Source organism: Centrocercus urophasianus, unplaced genomic scaffold, assembly GCF_019232065.1.
Source record: "Centrocercus urophasianus isolate 14NV4802_14NV808 unplaced genomic scaffold, USGS_Curo_1.0 seq_17, whole genome shotgun sequence".
In the NCBI taxonomy this organism is placed as follows: Eukaryota; Metazoa; Chordata; class Aves; order Galliformes; family Phasianidae; genus Centrocercus; species Centrocercus urophasianus.
Genome location: NW_024884722.1, coordinates 27,304,016 through 27,312,326, shown reverse-complemented (window position 1 = coordinate 27,312,326; position 8,311 = coordinate 27,304,016). Strand labels below are relative to the sequence as shown.

The 8,311-nt window shown below is 41.8% G+C and overlaps 1 protein-coding gene across 5 annotated transcripts in view; it reads right to left on the bottom strand.

Annotated features, from left to right (window-relative positions):
• Positions 1–5,082: 5,082 nt before the first annotated feature.
• The window catches only part of ANK3 (ankyrin 3), a 344,064-nt gene continuing 340,835 nt past the window's right edge, over positions 5,083–8,311 (bottom strand). For all 5 annotated transcript variants that reach the window (XM_042817687.1, XM_042817681.1, XM_042817682.1 and 2 more), the window contains one exon: positions 5,083–6,476. The gene's annotated coding sequence lies outside the window, so the exon portion shown is untranslated. The remainder of the gene's footprint in view (positions 6,477–8,311) is intronic.

Genomic DNA, 8,311 nt, shown 5'->3' with positions numbered 1-8,311 from the left:
ATGGAGTGTACATGCTGTTCGTTATGTGGAATAGCGTGGTCCATACTGCTTCTGGATAAATGAGTCACCAGGACTCTATAATTGGTTTCTTAATTATTTATGAAGGGGTCTTTTAACAACGGTAATTTTTCCATTAATGGCAAGTAAGGATTTCATTATCTCTAACTACACTGCCTTTTTGTTCTATGCCACAGCAAATATCAAATTTTATTCTTTCTACAGCTATAATATACGGAGGAATTTCAACTCTGTAAAGTAATTATTCTTTGCTGTCTGCCTGGGAATACAAGTGTAGGTCATCTTATTTTTGGTTTCTTAATCACAAGAAGGTGTATCATTTTTCAGAGGACTTATTGGGCAGGGGCCTCTGCTATTTCAGGCAGCACAGGGAGCCTGGAAGGGGGGACTGGGCAGTGCACTCAACATCCCCAGTGCAGCCACTGGGACTGGTCAGCTCAGCCAGGGACTGTGCCCACAGGCATACATCGGACAGCTGTTGATATTGCTTTCAACAGAAAATATCAAAAAATAGGCTGGAATTGCTACAGACCTGCAGGTGCACAGATGAGGTGCTCTCGGGTGACAGGAGAGTTTCTCCTGGTAAAGTCCAGCCTCCACGTCATCCGCACTCTGCAGGCATTGCATCAGAGGGCTTGCTCCCCAGCCAGCACGACTGTTTTCATAATAATAAATTATAACTTGGCACTTTTGTAGCACTCTCCAGTTCAAAGCTGTGCTGAAACATTATCTAATTAATTCTCACAATAGCCCTGGAAGGCAAGAAATGGAGGTAGTGAGCTAATGTACTTGCCCAATGACAAACAATGAGTCAGTGGGAGAGTGGGAGTAACACTCAAGGGCCCTTGATGTTTAGATCTGAGACAGCATCCTTCTTTTCATAAAAGCATTTTAGTGATTTACAAGACAGACCCCATATATTTAATTACAATTATATCCAACTACTCCAAATTAATAGATTAAAAGGGGAGAGAAAACATTAGCCTAGTTAGCACCAAGAAGAAATCACATGCTTTGCACATCAGTAAAACATTAACCGAAGCAATTAAAAGGTACAAATATGTGGTATAAGCAGAGTTGGCAAACCCCCATGGGAGGGCTTCCAGCTGCAAGGCTGGGCACAGGCTGGCGGGTCCTGCCCTCCTCTGCCCTCCCAGGGGCTGCGTGCTCCTACGGCACCAAAGCCACCAACCCATCCCCACCGCAGGGCACAGGGCCGTTTGCCTTGCCCCATAGAGGCAGAGATGCCTCTTGCTGCCCAGCAGCAAACCCGAGGGACCTGCAGAGATGCAGCTCAGTGTTTCACTGAAGCAGGCAAAGAGTGGCAGTAATATTGTATGAGAAATAAATGCAAAACTCTAGGGGGCAAGGGGAGCAAGTAAAGAGTCTTAAAATGTCACTGGCACTGTAATGGTACCAAAGCAGATATCACAGCAAGAAGCAGCAATAAAAAAGGCAGGGATTTATTAAGAGAAACTGTCAGTACAGGAGATAATGGGCAATTAGAATCGGTATTTCATAAACTCATATCAACAGTAGAAATATTTGAATCAAATATATTGCTGGCATGAGGAAAAGGTATGTTCAGAGATTTCATACAAACTGAAATATAATTCCAGGGGTCCATTAATCAGCTGGAACAACTTCTGTAACAATGCAATTTTATTAAAATGTTCAGCAGTTACAGAGTGAAAAGAGCCACTGAAGCTAATTAACCTAGGAACAATTCTTTAGTGGTACTCAGGAGTATCCGACTGAAATTGAGAGGGGAAAAAGAAAGGAAAGTCACTGTTGCATTAAAATGCAGGTAATGGAAAATAAACTGAAGCAGGGTCAAAAATAATTGTGACTTCTATGCAAGCACATATTCAAGGAGAATGCTGATTGTATATGTAGGGACTTTACCACCTTCCGAGGGTTGTTGAAAGGGAGAAACCTAGATTTGAAAAATACGTGTAAAAAAGAAAACAAATTCACTGATGCTGTGAATTAAGTTGTTTATTAATGCAGGATGTCTCATAAGAAGTAGATCAAACTAAAATAACGATGTGGCACTTTCTTTTTCAGACAAACAATTATTTAATCAGAAACTTGTATTTGAAAAATAGCCTCTCTTCAGAACAGAATATGGGATTATGGAAATTTTCCACGCGGCAGCAATCCAGCAGATAGTGCACCTTCAGCTCTTGGGCTTTTCTTTCTTATTCTTATTTTCCCAGGGAATTTTTTTTCAAAATTTGGAATAGGTTTGTTCTTTTGTTCTGGCCTTGCCATAGCAATACCCAGCTTCTGGAGGCTTTCCAAGGAAATTGGTGAACAGTGGATTGCTGTGTGTTGCTGTTTTATTGACCAAATGGCTCTCAATAATTAGCGTGATGGGAAAAGTACCAATAAAACTTTCATTATAAATCTTTGTTTTCCTCCACGATTTAGGGTCAAATAATAGAGGCATGCACAAGCAGTGCACTGTTTTTAGCATCAGCAGTCATGAAAACCATGGCACGTACGTAAGATTTTTCTCGAGCAGCTCATTTTTCTGTCCTTCACTAACCTTTTTCTCTTATGGTAATGGATTATTTTTTATGGAAAGCACTTTGTAGCATGCAGGGTCAAAGTTTTCCATCTCTCCCTCCCTCCCCTTGGGTCTGCATTTCAGTCGGAAAATCGCTGCTCTCTCAGCCAAGTGAGAGCGTTTTCCTCCCTGCTCTCCCTGTAGGATGGGGCCTATCCTGAACGCATAGACCCTGTTTGCTCTGCTACACCCAGCACAGCCTCATTGTGCCTCTTCCCACATCTCTTTGCCCAGTGCCCCAGCCTGCTCCACAGCTTCCCAAGGAGTGGGCCACACGACCTGGAGCTGCAGTAGCACAGAGGCTACCACTGGCCAGGCATCTGCCTTACATGGGCACAGACTTTGCGTGACCCCATGTAAGGGTCTGCCCTTATAGATGTTGTCAAAAACTCCAACCCCGGACTTGCAGTCCCCTACCCCCAGCTGATAGAACACAGCTGGGCAAGAGACTGGCACCCAGCCCTGGCACCTCTGGGCTGCCCCAAGTGACCAACTGTGTGTCAGGGCTTGGGGGAGAGCAGCAGCCCCCCCAGTAAAGCACAGCATGATTGCATGCACTGTGCATGCTACAGACAAAAGCCTGTGTTCAACAATCCCCCAGGAAATTAGCATTAATTAGCAGGGTGCTGCAATCCTGCAAGCTACTGCCATTTATCCCACTAATGTCATCTCTGCACTACAGAAGCTCTTAAGATTTCTGACATTAAAACTATTACCAGCCTCAAACAAAATGTAATTGATATTCTTTCCTAAGTGGAAAAAGTACTGGAGAATATTATTCAGCATTATTATTAGGTAGCGCTAAAACAAATAGCAAAGGCTGAAAAGACCACTGTATTTAGCAATCTGCTTTATTTTTATAGATGCAGTAAAAGCCCCATGACTTACAGTTTTAGTTCTAAGGAGAATGTTCTCACTGGAGAAAAAAAATGAAAAAATGACAAAAGCATGTATTAGATGCTTCACAACTCTGGGAATGCAGCTGCAGACTTCCAACTTTCCCTCCCTCCTTTGAATCAAAGCTTCACGGGCAGGGCTGGGGAGGCAGCAAGCAGCAGAAGAGGCAGCCTGCACTGCAGGCAAGAGATTCACTTGCACACCTCCGCTACCCTGCACAGGCAACCCTGTTTCTCTGTCTAAGGAGACCTTCTGCCTGCCAGTACTACATATCAGCTTTTTTCCTTGCATCAGCACCGAGAGGTGACCGGGAAGAGAACAGAAATGAATCAAATCAAAGTCCTGTGCTCTGGATGCTGCTAGAGATGAGTGAGGCTCTTTGACACTGTTGCTCATGCATTTGTGCTGCTGGCCACTGCAGTCTTTGTTTCCAACTGTAGAGTGATATAATAGTAAACATACACACCACTCACTCAAAACATTCACTTTCACCCAAACGGCATGGATACTTACAACTGGGATGGAGGCAGCTGGACAGAGAGGTCGCCAGGAGCATGGACACTGTTGGACTGTGACCTGCAATCAGATGTTTTTGCTCTTCACTGACTTAAAAGGCATTTTCCCTGCAGACTTGCTCGTGTCTTAAAGCTGCCAGCATTGTACCAGCAGTCTCCTGAGCATGGAGTGTGCATGGCAACACAGATTAACTGCTGAAATTATGAGGAACTCTTCATTTACTGCCTCTTCTACAAAAGCTCGCAGCCCTAATAACACAGAAGCACTGACAAACCTGTTATGCTCTGCCAAAGCCAACTAGTACTTCTGTAGTGCTTTTCACCACAGAGGGTTTGCTTATTGATCCCAGGTGAGGACTGGCTCCTGAGCTTTCAGTACAGCACAGCTCTAATAAGCAGACTGAGCCCCCTCTGCAACAATGGTGCTTCCTCCAGTGCCAACATAGGGTAAAATACATCTTTGTATTACCTTCAAAGTCAAGTAAAACCAAACCTTCAGCAACAAAAAGTATTTATTGTGCTCAAGCAGAAGATGCATTCCAGCAGCGAGTGTGTACTGAAGCTACTTAGAAAACTTTGTTTCTATATGTAAAGATCCACCACCTATAATAAACTGGAAATGCATGCAATATACAAGAGATGTATGCTCCATTTCCATCATCTGCAGTGAGCTGGTTATTGGTCTGACTGACACATTCTGGGAACAAAACTACTTTTGGTAGTGATTTTCCTGGTGTTCTCAGTAGGGTGAAATAAATTAAAGAAGGTCCAGATTTAACATGTGTTGGAGAAGAGGCTGTGCATAACCTACTGCACTGGTTCCTCCCCCAGGTCCAAGTCTCCTGTGTCCCGGAGGTGGGGGCTCCTTGTTTTTACTGAAGATGTGCTGGCTGCTGGGTCTTACTCCTGTTCCACATACTGTGGGACAGCCTGCTGACCGACAGCCTGCCACACTAGGAAGACGAGGAGGTGAATCACACAAAGAAACAGTGGAAAAGAAGCAAAATGCCAGGGATGATTAGCAGCTAACATTCTGAAGACACTTCTATGGGGTACAATAACACTGCCAAATACACGTTATCCAAGAGTTTTAACACAATTTATTTTATGCTTAAATAATCAACTAGATCATCCAGTGTTTGTTGTTTTCATACATATGTAATTAGAGCTATTATCAATGAATGCTGTTTCCATATGAATATAATCAACAAATTAAAGTATTTCACCAAAACCCAAATAAAAATGCCCTTTAAAACACAGCAGCCTTAACAACCTAATATTACACTGCTAGGATGATTACAGATGATTGGCTTACTGAAAGATTCTACATCTTATAGCCAGTACACAATACAGTAATAATTTTACAGCGTGCTGCCAGTCTATTAGCTAATAATTTCTCTTCAGTTCATTTAAAAATATCCCAAACTTGTGCCCGCTGGAGCACCAACCCACTTCTAAAGCTGCAAGCAGTACCCCCGTTATAAAGCGAGAACAGATAGCACCCCCCTCCCCATAATGCAACTACTGTATATGTTATGGTTTTTAGGTCATTTCATTGAAAAATTGGCAACAGCAACAAATATTAGATGAAGGGCTTTGTGTTTACAGATAAAATCTTATTTTTCATGTTGCAGTATAGTGTTTGCAAAACTGGAAAAGATTTAATCAAAATAAGGTGAAACACATGCATCAAAATATTAGTACTCTGAAGAAAAATTTTCACAGAACTACAGAATTCCTCATTTTGGGAATCATTTAAATTTGCAGCAGATTTTAAAGATTTTTTTAAAATCAAGCTAGCGTTTTTGCATATACAAACATTATAATTGCTAATATACAAGAATCTGTGAAGATACACTCAGAATATCCCTGTAGGTGTAGCTGCTTGAGACACCTAGCCTGCTCAATGCATTTGCAGTATTCTGTTTGTGATCGAAAAGGCAGTGCCTTATCAACATTTATTCTATTTTGTTAGAATTTATACAGTGTTATTTATTTACAGCAAAACTATCGATGTTTAAAAAAGAAACAACTAGTGTTTTATACCCTGACAGTTTGGGTCCGAGAAAAATAAGGCGAGCTGTTGTGGATTTTAGTAATTTTAGTGTCTTTCCATGGTTTAACCATTTCGTCTTCGTACATCCCCTCTAGCCACAGGAATTTATTTCTTTTGTGATGACATCAAACTGCTTGAAATAAGCTGTTAACAGCATGACATCTTGTATATACACTGCATTGTTAACTGCGCACTCTCCAATCCCGTGAATGAAAGTGAATTTCCATGCTCTGTAAATTGGCTCATGCTAAATTAACTTTTTGTTTCTTTGTTTTGTTTTTGCTTTTGCATAAAAACCATGCGGTTAATGTGTGGAAGCAGCAAACACACGCACACTTTTATAGGTGAATGTTTAATTCCTGTTGATTTTTCTTCTGTGACTGTCCCTCTGGAATACTGGCAGTAAAAGCACACGGTCCTACGGAAAGGAAAGAAAGCACAGAGTCATTTCAGAATATCTCGTTAGAATCAATTTCATGCCTTTCCCTGACTAAACATAATAGTTTTAATTGACATTATGGGATCCTGTAATGGGCTAAATCATACAGTTTCTAGGTATGTAATGAAATTAGTTGAGCTCCTAGCACGAAGGGAAAATGCATCATTTACAGACACCCACGTTGCTCATGAGCTGATTTACAAATATGTTTGCAAGACACTGCATTTCATCACCTCTAAGTAACAGCTCTTCAGTAAGGATTACAAGAAATTTATGCTCACTATGATGGAAGATATGATGAAGCACTGTCTCCAGAATGACACAACGGCTTCCTTCACAACACACTTCTGTTTGTTATTTAATAATATCCAACCGCTCATATTGGTCTAAAACCTGCACTCCTTGCACATCCACCTCTCTGCCTCTTGGGGAATGTGACCATAAGAGCCAGGAATGCAGAGGGAAGCCCTCATGAGGCTTCACAGAGGACAAAGTAAGGAAGAAGAGCTGCTGCGCAACATCTTCCACCTGGCTCATGTGAGCAGCACAGACTTGTTTACTAATCAGGTCACAGGTCCATGTGCATTCTCTGGGAGCATCTGCACTCTGCTATGCTAAAACAATGTGTCCTCGCCCACACCTATGGCTGACATAAATCTATGCTGTAGCTAAAAGCTGTGTATTCACAATGCAGCAGCCAGACTCGCTTGCACAGTGCTTGGTGGAAACCTGTCCTGCACTTCTGCAGAGCTTCATGCAAAATGTTGTGGCTTTTCCTTTAAACTTGCATTTTGCAGTGGGTTTATCTGCAATGGTGACAAAGCTTTTTTTTTTTTTTTTTTTTTTTTTTTTGCAGCAAAATACGTGATTTTTTTCCCCAAAAAAACATTTAAAAGAAAAGCAGCAGATCTGATCCCCAGAGAGGACTTTTTGTCTTTTGTGACAAAGAAACCATTGGGCTATCAGAATTCCTGTTCTGTGAAAATTCATCCACTTCCATGTTCAAATGGAACTTCTACAATAGATACCTGGCTGGGCTTAAGTAAATGATTACTTAAAGCACCTCTGCTTGGTGCTATCCCATAAAGCCCTCACCAAGATCCCACACACTGAGTCACTGCAATCACAAATGGCACTCAGCACACACTCGGAAATCCAGTACTGTCATGTGGCTTTAGGAGGACATATTGCAATGGATGGAAGGGACTAATGGCTCAAGAGACTCTGCTTCTGTTCTTTACCTCCACACCATTTGGTATGTTCAACAGGTCCTGTTTATTCTGTTCATTAACCCTGCAGTCAATCCTTTATGAAAATGATAACACAAACTTCCACTTCTTAAACTCCTCTGCCCACTTCCTAAAAGCCACCAAAGCTAAGAAAAATTCTGAGTGGAAAAAAGACAAACACAGTAAATACACACTCAGTGTGATTACAGCTATAGACAAAGCATCTTCTGGCTTCACGGGATCCTGCACTCTGTTGCAATAGTGTCAGCCTGTGGCATTTGTTTTCACTTTGGGAAGCCCTTGTACTGCCAGCTGCTTTTTTGTTACAATCATTTAGGTTGCATCAATAAAATCTACAAGACACATCTGGTAAGGATTCTTTGTTGGAAAATATCTAGACACTTCACTGGCTTTCACAAGGTCACTGACATGCATGACTGCCTGTAGACCACAGGTTCAGCTGTGGAAGAAGTCCTTCCCTTCCAGAACATCTACTTGTACACACAGCTCTACAACTGCTGGCATTTAAGTCCACCCTTAGGAGTAGAACATACTGTGGATTATAAACTACTCTTTGTGAAACTA